Genomic DNA, 13,766 nt, shown 5'->3' on the forward strand with positions numbered 1-13,766 from the left:
GTGTTAATGGGGGTGGGGGGGGGGTGTCCAGGAATATTTAAACAGTTTCTTTGTTTCCAATGCAAGATGTATAAATGGGGGGGGGGGGGGGGGTTGGGGGTGGAGGGTAGGTGCAGAGGAGAGATGACCAAATGGCTTTTGAAGTTACCACAGAACATTCACGCTTCAATAGACGCCAATTGTCATGTAGTTCAACAAAGTCAGTAATTGCACAATAGTTTCACAAATCTTAAACATATAAGATTAATATCTCCTTGACAGCGGTAATGGGAATTTAGGATGTACTTATACTCTGTTTGTTTTAATATTCCTGTATGTAGGGCTCCACCTATTAGATCTTTTAATTCTATTTCAAACTGGGAGGTGGGATCTCCTTTCAATTTCTCATATACAAGATTGTCATTTAGTTGTCTCGCATTCTTGATCATATTTACTTGTATCCATTACTACAATCCCCCCTCCTTTATCTGCTGGACAAATTGTTACTTTTGAATCTCTTTGTAATTCCTTCATGACCTTGATTTCTATTTTACTTAAATAATTTGGACTATTTGCATATTGAATTTTTCTCATATCCTTGTCTACCATCATTTTAGATGCTGATATCTCGCTTTATTCGTTCTATAAAAATGGTTATTCCCGACAGTGAACCCCATAAATTTCGCAACACATAAATAACATAAAATGGCAGCAATGAAAGCGTCAGCTCGTCCTGGAAAAAATAACACCCTAGCCAACTCCGTATTTCTAAGTATGAAAAAGTTATTGGAGTCAGAATATGGTTAAAGTAATTTTTTGGGGGTACATAAACTTTAGAATTTTTGGTAAAATCTTTTAACACCCAGTAAATCTATATAAATGTGATATCCCTGTGATCGTACCAAACCAAAGAATATATTAGAGATCGAATTTGGAGTGTATGGTGAAAGCCCGCATACAGCTCTGTACATGGTAAATAAAAAAGTTATTGATTTTTGTAAGTAAGGAGCTATAAACAAAGTAAAATGGAAAAAGCCCATCAGTGGCAAGGCGTTTTTATGCCCCCTTTACCACATGATAAAAAGTTTACAAATTCTATGGGATAAAGGTTTGTGCTACCTGAGACCACGTTCCACTCGTGATCACATATTTTGGTAACTTTATGTTTTCAACACGTTATCTGAACGTGAGGAAAATGCAATATTACTTCAACATGCAATTGCAGATGGAGCTTTTGAATTGTGTTTCAAACGCAACCAAAATGCCACTTGTAAATGTGGCCCCAGGGGCTCTACAAACACGTCATGGCACCTTAAAACTATTTTGCCATTTAAAAGCTCAATGCTTCCTTCCCTTCCGCTCTTCGCCGTGTGCCCTGACAGAGGGTTACATCCACATATGGGTGTCCTGTTACACCCAAAACTGCACAATGTATTCCTAGATGCATTTTCTACTTTTATTTAGTTTATGTGGGTAAATTTTCCGGCTAAATGGGAGTATTAATGATAAAAGTGTATTCCAAATCAAACCTTCATTTTTTTTTGAATTTCTTTAAATTCTGTTTTGAATAGTTTGAGGGGTGTAGTTAATAGAACTGGGTGATATGTGGAGGGGGCTCTATTAACTTAACTTCCAAAACCCATATAGAAATTAAATGGTCCCTAAAATAATTGATTCTAAATTTTCACAAAATTTGAGAATGCTGTTCGATTTGTGATCTTTCTAGTGTCACATGGGTGGCACGGTGGCTGAGTGGGTAGCACTTCTGCCTTGCAGAGCTGGGGTCCTGGGTTCAAATCCCACCCAGGTCAACATATGCAAAGAGTTTGTATGTTCTCTCCATGTTTACGTGGGTGTCCTCCGGATTCCTCCCACACTCCAAAAACATACTGTTAGGTTGTTTAGATTGTGAGCCCCATTGGCACAGACCAATTTGGCAAGCTTTGTGCAGCGCTGTGTAATCTGTAGGCACTATATAAATAAATAATAATTATTATTATAGTAAAACAAAAGGACACTTCTGAAATGTCACCAACGCAAAGCTGACATATGGTAAATGTTAGTCGTACTACCTAAATTAGTTACTATCAGTTTGAAAAACAAACATTTTGAAGTTTGAAAATAGCAATTTTTTTTCAAAATGTTTAACAAATTCACCTTTTTTCATAAATAGATGTTAAATATAACCAAAATGTCCTACTATTTTGAAGTACAAAATGTAAAAGAAAAACAAACTCCAAAACACTTTGGTAAGTTAAAGCATTCTAAAGTTATAACCGGATAAAGTGACACATGCCGGTTTTGAAAAATAGGCCTTGTTCATCAAGACGCAAATGAGCTTGGTCACTAAGGGGTTAAATAAAAAACAGAAAAGCGAGGGTGGGAGTGTTTGGGAGTTTGCATTGAGCAGATTGTGCTGTGTCCAAAGTGGGATTTTGGATTAAGTGATTTAGAAATGAGGGACTTTAGTTAAGTGCTGTATTTTTGTGATACACTTTTTCTGTTAATTCTACTATGCTTCCATATTGCCTCACTACGATAGTACCACTGGAGAGAGGGGTCCGACCCCGGGGACAGGAAACCCAGATCTTATATTCCAGGCCTACTGCTTCGCTTCATTGTGTTTTCCTTTCCTGTTCCCAAGCAGGAATCTCAGTGAGGTTCCTAGTGGATGCCTCCGTGGTGCTCATCGGAGGCATCTGAAGGGGAAGGGGAGCACAGGTAAGGTCAGACATGCTGGACTGTGCATACTGAAAAGCATGTTGTTATCTAGGTGCTCAGGTTCTGGATATTGCTGCTAGGGTTGATCGATTACTGGGAGGGGCTGGTGAGGATACAGTGGTCATGGTCTGCATTGATACCAATGACAAAGTAAGAGTTCGATGGAGGGTCCTTAAAGGGGTATTCACACAAAACCAAGATTCTTAAATATACTTAGGATAACAAAATAACGCATTCCTTAATTCTATGTTATTAACAAAAATACAGTGTTCTGGTGTACACAATTTTTGCTGCCCCTGATTTTTATGGTCGGGCATGGCAGATTCTTCTCATGATTTGCTTCTCCTGTCTCCTTGATGCAGTGATTTCTGCCCCTCTCCCCTCCATTGCAAAACAAGCAGACACTTCCTGCTGGCAAGCCGCATCGTGCACAGACTTACTCTTCAAGCTACAGACAAGATAAGGTCTTATCAAGGGGGTTGGCTCTGTGTGTGTTGGCTGAAATGTGTCATTGTGTGTTATATGTATCTCATGAATCTCTCAGCTTTAAACTGTTTAATCTCTATTTTTATGAGCCAGATACTAGTAGAAAGTTCAGAAGCTAAATAAAAGTGTACTTCCAGGAATAGGTTTAAGGAAGGTGCTGTGCCACTAAAACGTTGCCTTATGGAATAAAGACACCCTGATTTTGGAGTGCTGCCTGTTCCTGGAAGTATGTATTGAAGTCCTCTATCCAGGGGACTTACAGATTTGCACCCAGCTTTTTGCAGTGCTGCTCTGAACTTTCGATTTTTTAAATAAAAGTGTAGATAGATCTGCACCCTGATTATCTAAGCAAATTGTCAGCACTGGAGGGATCATAATGTGTTTGCTTAGAGAGTCCCTGCTCACACTCTGGAATTTTACAATGACCAACACTGAGTGATAGAAGCTGATAAACAGCAATAAAACTCAGTAAAATTGTAAAGTAAGGGGTTAAAAATAATCTTATTGTGTAAACATCACTAGGGGATTCAAATTTGAGAACTTTCTTTCATGGGCAAACCCCTTTTAAAAATTATTTCAGGGACTTCTACCACCAAATTTACTGGTGGTAGAATATCCACAATGTCATGATTCTTTTGGGTTGTTCTGGAACTTGTATTCTTATTCTTAAGCAGCTCCGTGATCCAGAGAAAATAAGGATCACACACAAAGGAGGGGGAAGGCACTGCTAAAGTGAAATGCACAAAGCACAATGAAGCACAGGAAAAAACAATGTAAGAAACTGATCAAAACTTTATTAAATCCAACAATGTTAAAAAAAACACACAAAACATAAAAACACTTTAAAAGTGCACAAAGGAATGGAACCGGTGCAGGGGCAGAGATGAGTACAAAGCAATGCCCTAAACACAATTCCCCTGTCCCCTGCCAATATGAAACAATGAAATACAATCTGTGGTAACAACCAAGCTAGGTACAAAATGAAGCTTCCCACCTATCCAGCAAATAGATGTCGTAATAAATAACCAGTGTAAATGCAAAATCAATCATACAAAACCAATGTACACGCTGGTGGAAAAAAGGAGTGTAATAATATATGACCAGTAAAAACACAAGATCAATCATACAAAGCTAAAGTATACTCTGGTGAAGAGAGAAAATGAGCTGGAAAAATGGACGGCAATTGGGGAGGCACAGGCTCCGGAGAGGCGGACTCCATGTGTTTTGTCACTCAATGTGACTTCCTCAGGGGTAAGTGACCATTTAGTTGTGTGTTTGCATTTTAATAGTACTGCAGCTGTCCCCTTGAGAGATTTATCCCACTCCCAAAAATGTAAGCAAGATCACCTGTGAAATCGCTAGGTTTGTATCGCTTCGACCATAATCAGTAGCCAGAAGATGCAATGCATCACCGGAAGTGACAATCCACTACTGTCCCTATGGTATCAAAGGTTGTTGGAAATTAGGTGTCTTAGTGGCAGGCTTCATATGGTCTGAATTAGAGATGTGCTAATTCGTTAAAATTCGTCCCCATTCACAAAATGCATAGGGAGCACGGCTTGGTCTTCAAACAATGCTGTGTTTTAGTATGACACGCACATGACAGCTCTTAGAATCGATTCACTCTTCACTTCCATGTGCACTTACAGAGGCCAACTTCACCAAATAAGCGAAGCAGGAACGCAGCCTGACAAGGTAACATCTGTGCCAGCTTGAAAGGACTGAGCTGAGGGCCAAGAACCCACTATAACATCAAACAGTGCACTCTTTTTATATTGACATCAGATAATTCCATAGATTACAACAGAACCTGTTCTGTTAAACGCGGATACATGTAGAAACCCCCCAGAAGAGTGCAGATGGTGTCGGCAGTAAATCTGCATTGACGTCACTGATCATTTTGCCCTTCATTTCGTCCATCAGTGTCCGCTTTCAATTGGTCAATAATCCATCATCGGTATTGCTAAAGCCAATTAGGCTATCAATTCTTAGGCTTTTCATTCCTTCTGACAGATGAAACGAAGAGGGAAGCTAAACTTAGTGGCAACACTATAGAGCGATGAAGGGTGAAAACAGCATTCTGAAAATCACAGGGTGTTCCAGGGAGACAGCTGTCAGTTGGCAGCATCATGAGTAGGCCGCAGGGTGGCACAATGACAAATTATGGAGGTGGCAGAAACATGGTAGGCCACAAAGTGGCACAATGATAAGGGCGTGGAGGTGGAGGCGGCAGCAGAAACAGCAGCAGGAGCCACAGGTGGCAGCAAAATAGAAAGCCACAGAGTGGTCCAATGTTCTATGAGTGTGGAGGTGGCGGCAACAGCAACAGGAGGCCACAAAGTGGCACAATGATAAGAGTGTGGAGGTGGCGGCAGCAGAAGCAGCACCAGAAGCCCACAGGTGGCAGCAACATGGAAAGCCACAGAGTGGTCCAATGATAGAGCGTGGAGTTGGCTGGAGCAGCATCAGCAGAAGCAAAAGGAGGCCACAAAGTGGCACAAAGATAAGCATGTGGAGGTGGCGGCAGCAGCAGCAGGAACCCACAATACCCACAACAGAGGAGGCCACATTGTGGCACAATGAAGAAGTTTGAAATGAATTTGAATTTGAAATATTCAATTTAAATTTCAATTTGTAGATTCGAGATGCTACATGCATAATTTCCTGAAAATATCAGGTCTTTGCCAAAAAAGAACTGCAAAGGTGGCACCAGCAGCAGCAGCAGCATGAAGTCAGAGGTGTGGAGGTGGCGGCAACATGGTAGGCCACAGAATGGCACAATGATATAGTGTGGAGGTCGTGTCAGCAGCAGCACGAGCCCTCAGGGTGGCACAAAGATATAGTGTGAAGGTGGCAGCAGCAGGAGCCTGCAGAGTGGCACAATTATATAGTGTGGAGGTGGCATCAGCAGCAGCAGGAGCCCACAGGGTGGTACAATGATATAGTGTGGAGGTGGCATCAGTAGCAGCAGGAGCCCGCAGGGTGGCACAATGATATAGTGTGAAGGTGGCATTAGCAGCAACAGGAGCCCACAGAGTGGCACAATGATATGGTATGGATCTGGCGTCAGTAGCAGCAGGAGCCCACGGAGTGGCACAATAATATAGTGTGGATCTGGCGTCAGTTGCAGCAGCAACAAGAGTCCACAGAGTGGCACAATGATATAGTGTGGAGGTGGCATCAATAGCAGCAGTAGGAGCCTGCAGAGTGTCACAATGATATAGTGTGGAGGTGGCGTCAGTAGCAGCAGCAGCAGAAGCCCACAGAGTGGCACAATTATATAGTGTGAAGGTGGCATCAGCAGCAGTAGTTGTGATGGCGCATGGCCGTGGTGCCAACGTTAGCTCCCCTCACTTTCTGCCCGCAGATACGACATATACTCACGCTCGGCTCCTCTAGTGTCTTTACAAAAAAACTGCCACACCCCCGAGGTGGTAATTTTACCACCAACACTCTGCACTGAGGGACTACTACCAGCCGCTGCCTTGCTGAGCCCCTGTGCCACTGCTTACTTGGACCTGCGAATCGGGATTTGTACCTCATGGACGTTTGGCTCCCGTCCTCGCACTGCTGTGAGGTAGCGACTTTCTGCCTGCTCCGCTGCCTGACACGCAAGCTGACGATGATGAATTCCCTGCTACATCCAGCTCCCAAGTGCGATCGGCTACATCATCGTCAATTTACGTTTCCCGGTCACTGCCACTCTCCTCGCCTGCCTACTGCAGGAAGCAGCTGAAGTCTGCCCCACCTCTTCACTGCCAAGCAGCTGCTGACTGTCTTCAGACATTTCGTCCTCGCTGAATAGTGGCGCTGAGCCCAGACCACCTAGCAGCTCTCTGACTGCGGGAAAGGAACAGGACAGAAGCTGGTTGGGGACAGGTGAGTGCCGCTGACCTGCTCCTGGGCCATGCCCACCAATTGTTATCTGAGGAACCCACTGTCTCTTGGCTGGGGTTGTCAGATGTTATATTTGAGGAATTGGATGATCTCGTCAACCATTCAACAACCTTTAGGTTGTTGATCACCACACTGCCGCTAGATGACAACGGCAGTTCTGGCCTCACAGAGTCACCCCTGCTGCGAAGTCCCCTTACTGTGCTGCGACCTCTGCCTGCTCCACCTGCCACCTTTCTGTCTGACATATTGGTTTATAAACTACGTGGATTTGAAACGTAAATCTGGCTGTAAACTATAGCCACAAAAAAGTATGGCAATGTGCATTATATAGATACCCCACAAATGACAGTGTAATTTCAGCGAAAATCACTGTATAAACGACGTGGATTTCACACGTAAATCTGGCTTTAAACTATAGCCTCAAAAAGGTATGGGAATTTGCGTTATACAGATACTCCACAACTGACACCCAGTGAGAGGTCCACAAATCACTACTGCAGATGCATGAATGTGAAACAGATTTCTTCCTATTCAATTTTGTCACTAAATAGAACTGCTATTTGTGGTATACAGATCCCCCTTAAAGAACACCCAGTGAGAGGTCCACAAATCGTTACTGCAGATGCATGAATGTGAAACACATTTCTATGTGTTTTACACATATATAGATCCTCCTTAAAGAACATCCAGGGATTGGAGCAGGAATCGCTACTGCACAGTACAGTAGCAGCGGCTAGACGCTACAGACAGCAAATCCAGTGTAAAATGCCGGCATTGCAAATTGCCGCCAGTTTTTATAGGGCTGTGAGCCTGTGTATCATCACGTAAGCCTGCTGGTCGCTGATTGGCTTACAGGTCTGCAGATGTCATCGAGGGTGTTCCTTTCTCCTTACCAGAGTTCTCTGCCCCATGTAACACGTTGTGCTTGCGCCCATTTAGTTGTAAAAAGAGGGGAAAAAACGTTGTTCCCGCGAATCTGTTTAAATTTGGCTTCGTGACGAATCAAATTTTTGGTGAAATTCGTATTGAATTCTACTTCGTTAAAATTGATACGCCCATCGTTAGTCCAAACGCAATGTACAGAGAATCATGTACTTATTACACCGATAACTTAAAGGGAACCTGTCACCAAATTACTGTTTTTAAGTTCTCCTATGTGCCCACAGTTAATCTCAAGCTTATACGAAACCAGTTTTCATTAAATTCCTGGCTTATTTCTTTCAAGTAATAACTTTAATAAAACTTTACCTGGCTCCCTGCCTGGTCGCCCCCTGGGCATGGTAATTGTTTCTCAAAGTAAGTGCCCCCTCCACAAACTGCTCGTCCTCCCTCCGCTACACAGCTTCATGTCTCCGTCTCCCTGCAATAGTATTGCGGGGAGTTTGCGTACCTGCATCCAACCCTGTGCTGAACCTGGAGCATGCGCAGATAGAGTGAAGACCATCGGCGCTTCTCCACTCCTATTTGCGCATGTCCGCAATCTGATGCAGACAGCGTAATCGCTCAGCCCGCAACGAAGTTTGCGTACCTGCATCCAACCCTTTGCTGAAAAAGTTATGGATTTTTGAAGGTGGAGAGCAAGAAATGAGAAAAAAACCCTGCGTCCTTAAGGGGTTAAACACAGGTTCTGGTGCCAATATACAAAAAAGGATCAAAAAGCCATTTCTTTGCTCAGGTTAATTGACTGTCTGGCTGAGAAGTTGTGTAGTAGGAGACACACCCTGTCGGCTGGGTGACGAGCCATTAACCCCTTAAGGGCGTAGACAGTTTATAGCTCCAGGCTCAGCCCCATTTTTTGTATTCTGACATGCGTCGGTTATAACTTATATGGTCATAACATTTGAACAATGTTACTTATCAAAGCGATTATGAGATTGTTTTTTTTTCTCACATGTTGTACTTCATTTTAGTGGTAAATTTTGGCTGATAAGTTTTGTGTTTATTTACAAAAAGAAAGAAAAATTATGAATTTTTTTAAAAAAAAATTATCTATTTTCAAAATTCGAAATCACATTTCCAGGCAGATGGTTTTACCACCTAAATTAGTTCCTGAAGAATATTAATTCCCATATGTCTGCTTTACGTTTTCATAATTTTTGAAATGTCTGGATAACTTTTTTTGATGTTACGAGGCTTACAAATCCAATAGCGGTTTTCCATATTTTCAGAATTGACTATTTTGGGGATAATTACTTTTAATATACCCATTTTCAAGTATGCACCCCTCAAAGTATTAGAAACAGCGTTTTGGAAGATTGTTAACCCCTTGAGATCTTCATAGTAATGAAATCAAAATGGAGGTAAAATTTTGTGGGTTATACGTTCATTTAGCCCTACAATTTACTCATTTCCAAAAGATAAAAAGAGAAAACTCATCCACATGTGGCCTTTACTTGTTTTATGGACACACAGCGAGGCGCAGAAATGAAGGAGCACCCTGTAGTTCGAGGATTTTAGTTTGCTCATTGGCCCCGTTTGTAGGCTACAAAATTTTAGCTTTACCGTTATTGGGGACATGTGACAGCATTTTTTAATTTTTTTGGCGGGATGAGATGCTTTTCCCAGTGTTACCATTTAGGGTTGGTATCTCTTAGGCCCCTTCCACATTTGCGTTGCAGATCACGTCAAAGTTTGATCAGGGTGCGATCAGGGTTTGGTCAGTGAAAAACGCACATTTTGCATCAGGATTCAATCAGTTTCAGTCAGAGTTTGATCAGAATTTTTCACGCGCGTTTTCAATGCAATTTCAATGCGTTTTTCACGCGCAGGTCTGAGCTCTATCTTTTCTATGGCAATTGATGCGTGAAAAACGTATTGCACTTGCATTGCACTTGCATGTGTCTCAGAGTGCAATGCCTTTTTTATGCATCTCCAAAGACTTGTATGGTGCATTTTTCACACGCGTGACTTGCAAAAGTAGAGCATGTCGAGATTTAAACGCGCATTAAAAAAAACGTGCGTGTGTGCGTGAAAAAAAATTCAAGTCTGAAAAGACCCATTGATTACAATGGCTCATAGTACAATGCAAGTTCTGCGTGTCAAAACTACGCGCAGAAAATGCGCGTGAAAAACGCAATTGTGAAAGGGGCCTCATTGTTGAAAATTAATGAGCTTTTTTTTTTTAGAGGGCAGGAGTAGAAAAACATCAATTCTGTACTGGATTTTTTTCCTTTTTTTTTTGTTGTTCACTGTATAGCCCAATAATGATGTTATTTTATGGGTCAGTATGATTATGGTGAATACCAACTGTCCAGATAATAAATGCAGATACTAAGCCTGCAAAGAACCTAACTATACACAGACTCTGTGTCGAAGAAGATCACCAACTAATTTGTCAAAATATTATACATTTTATTTAATGTTGACAAATAACACATGTATAATCACTATGACTTAAAAACATATAAAAGCAATCCAAGGTGGACAGATGGTTCAACGCTGGTACCGATTCAATGATAGCTTAATGCCTGATTAAATACTTTGTGTTAATCCTGAAGATTATACAATATATCATACAAACAATAAACAGTAAAAGTGCTTAGTGCAAAGTATAAATCCTATAACAAAATTTCATGAAAAATATTGATTAAAGTGCCCAATGCATTATTGAGACTAGACAACGTGAGAGCCCCATTTAACAATGTAAGTATAAGAAACATTAATATAATATTAAAGGAAACCTACCACTTAAAAGTGGTAGGTTTATACACATATACATGGCACCAGCTCAGTGTGAGCTGGTGCCACAGCATATTTTTGTTAAGGGAACAAAGCCCCTATGTTAGAATTATAAGTTATATTAACTTATAACTCGGCGCACCGCACTTGGGCACGGCGCACCATGCGCGTGCCCGTGCGTGCGCCGGATTGTGAAGTGCAGGAGAGCCGGTGACGTCACCGAGCTCTCCGGCACACGTGCGCCTGCGCAACTTAGCACGGCCTGTTACCCCGTGCTAAGTTGCGCAGGCGCGCGTGTGCCGGAGAGCTCGGTGACGTCACCGGCTCTCCTGCACTTCACAATCCGGCGCACGCACGGGCACGCGCATGGTGCGCCGTGCCCAAGTGCGGTGTGCCGAGTTATAAGTTAATATAACTTATAATTCTAACATAGGGGCTTTGTTCCCTTAACAAAAATATGCTCTGGCACCAGCTCACACTGAGCTGGTGCCATGTATATGTGTATAAACCTACCACTTTTAAGTGGTAGGTTTCCTTTAAGTGCTTAGTGCACGTAAGTTTCAAAGTACCAACCAGGCTGCATCACTGTCAGGATACCTGTGAGGAACCAATAGTACCCCAAGGCACGTTTCGCTGCCGCTTCCTCAGGGTTTTTTTTTTGCGGGATGAGATGCTTTTTCCAGTGCTACCATTTTAGGGTTGTTATCTCTTATTGTTGAAAATTAATGAGCTTTTTTTTTTTTTAGAGGGCAGGAGTAGAAAAGCATCAATTGTGCACTGGATATTTTTTCTAACGTTTTACTAAATTTGCCAAATAAAACCCTACTGTGGGGAAAAATCTATCATTTTTGCATCGCCGTATTCCAAGTGGCATACAATTTTTACTTTTTTGGCTACGGAGCTGGTTGATGGCTTGTTTTTTGCAGGGCATGTTGTACTTTGCAACAGTATTATGTATCTGGAGTACATATGTTTTTGATGACTTTTTATTATTATTTTTTGTGACTAAAATACATAAAAATCATAATTTTTGTGGGTTTTTGCCCCTTCCCGACATTTTAAAGCACTGCATGGTGGGAGTTGCGTTCCACAATTTGCAGTATTGTTATGTCATGCTTCTGGTACTGGCTCCTGAACGGAGCCTATACCAGAAACATCAGGTGCCAGCTGTATCTAGTACCCTTGATGGGAGGTTTTTCCGATTGCGGGCATTAACCCCTTACACACACCCCCGCGGCGCTTACCGTGTGTGCTGTGACACACTGAGCATGCGCAGCCAACCTGTTAAAGTAAAAAAAAATGTTAAAAACACTTGATATAAACATTTATTAATAAAAAGATTTAATTAAATAAAGTTAAAGTCCCCTAAACACAAACATTCCCTATACATATCTAATAAGGTAAAAAAACACAAAATCACAAGAAAAAACCCACATATTTGGTATCGCCGCATCCGTAACAATCCGTAAAAATGTACATTTTTCATTAAATCGCTTATGTTATGTTTGCCAAAATGGTATCATTGAAAAAAACAACTCCACACTCAAAAAATAAGCCCTAAACCAGCTCTGTCAACTGAAAAATATTAGCGTTATATCTCTGTAAAGATGGCGATACATAAATAAATTAGATTTTTTCTGTATCAGTTTTTATTCAGTAAAATTGTAAAAATATATAAAAAAAATATATCATTTAAGTGAAAAACACAGTGAAAAACACAGTGAAGAATAGATTACAGATGTTCGGCACATCTGCTTACTTGTCGGGAGATACGCGCGGAACGGTGCGAACAAAATAGTATGTGAAGAACAATATATATGTGTGAAGAACACATTGCAGAACACGGTGAGCAGGACAGAGACAACGAGGAGCAGCACAGAGACACCGGGGAGCAGCACCGAGACACCGGGGAGCAATCGAGACTTTTTCCAAATTTTCACCAAATATCTGTTAGTTTTAAACTAACATGAAGTACATGGTGTCATGAGAAAATAATTTCAAAATCGGATATGTTAAAGCGTTCCGGAGTTATAACCAATGATAATCACACAGGGCAGAATTGAAAAAATGGACAGTGTCAGGAAGGTGAAAAGTGGCTTCGGCGTTAAGGGGTTAAAGTATTTTTGTCAGCTCTGCTCCGATCTTGATCCCGGCATCAGCTCAGAGTTCTAAATATCGGACGCTCAGCGTTAATTCACTGCGCTCAATGGCGGATATATCCACCACGGATCGGGAAGGGGTTAATGCACTGGTATATAGAGATGTATCTTCTCAGAGGTCTCTCCATATCACTTCATTATCTTTTTTATTTTAAAGCATATACTTAATACAACTAAATTGAACTAATAAAACCGTATAAGACACAAAATAAATGATATATTTTATATCGACATCAACAGGACAACCCTTACAATACATATAATAAACTGTTAAAAAAAAAAGAAAAGAAAGGGGCGGCATATCCAACCGCCATGCTGAACGGATGCACCTGAAACAGCTCCGCCGTGGGCCGACCAACAGAGAGAGATAAGAGCCCACTTATATGGGGAAATCGGGCTCCAGGAGAACCTCCAAGAGGCTTATACAGGCGCCAGAGGCGATTACCCGATATTTATTTTTTTTCCAGCCGCTGCAGGATCCTTCCCCCTCCACAGGCAGCCGTTCCCGTCGCCTCACACCATGCGGCCAGCAGCAGTGCACTGACAAGAGGATCTCAGCTTGTACACCCGCGGGCTCCCCTCCACCTAAGGGGAAGGAAAACAGAGGGAGGAAAAAATGGGGTGAGTCACTCTATAATGATTCCCCCTACACTCATACATGGACAAAGCAGTCCCTCATGGCCTCCGAGCACAACATCACTTGCTCTGACCAGAACGCCATCACATGCCCCCTCTCCCTCAATTAGACGGTGGACATAGGCCCTCAGCACGAGATGGCACCACCACATAAGTCTCTGGAGACTACCAACCATAATAATAAGAAAGGATCAGGAGGAAAGGGAGGCA

This window comes from Engystomops pustulosus, chromosome 6 (genome assembly GCF_040894005.1).
Source record: "Engystomops pustulosus chromosome 6, aEngPut4.maternal, whole genome shotgun sequence".
Classification (NCBI taxonomy): Eukaryota; Metazoa; Chordata; class Amphibia; order Anura; family Leptodactylidae; genus Engystomops; species Engystomops pustulosus.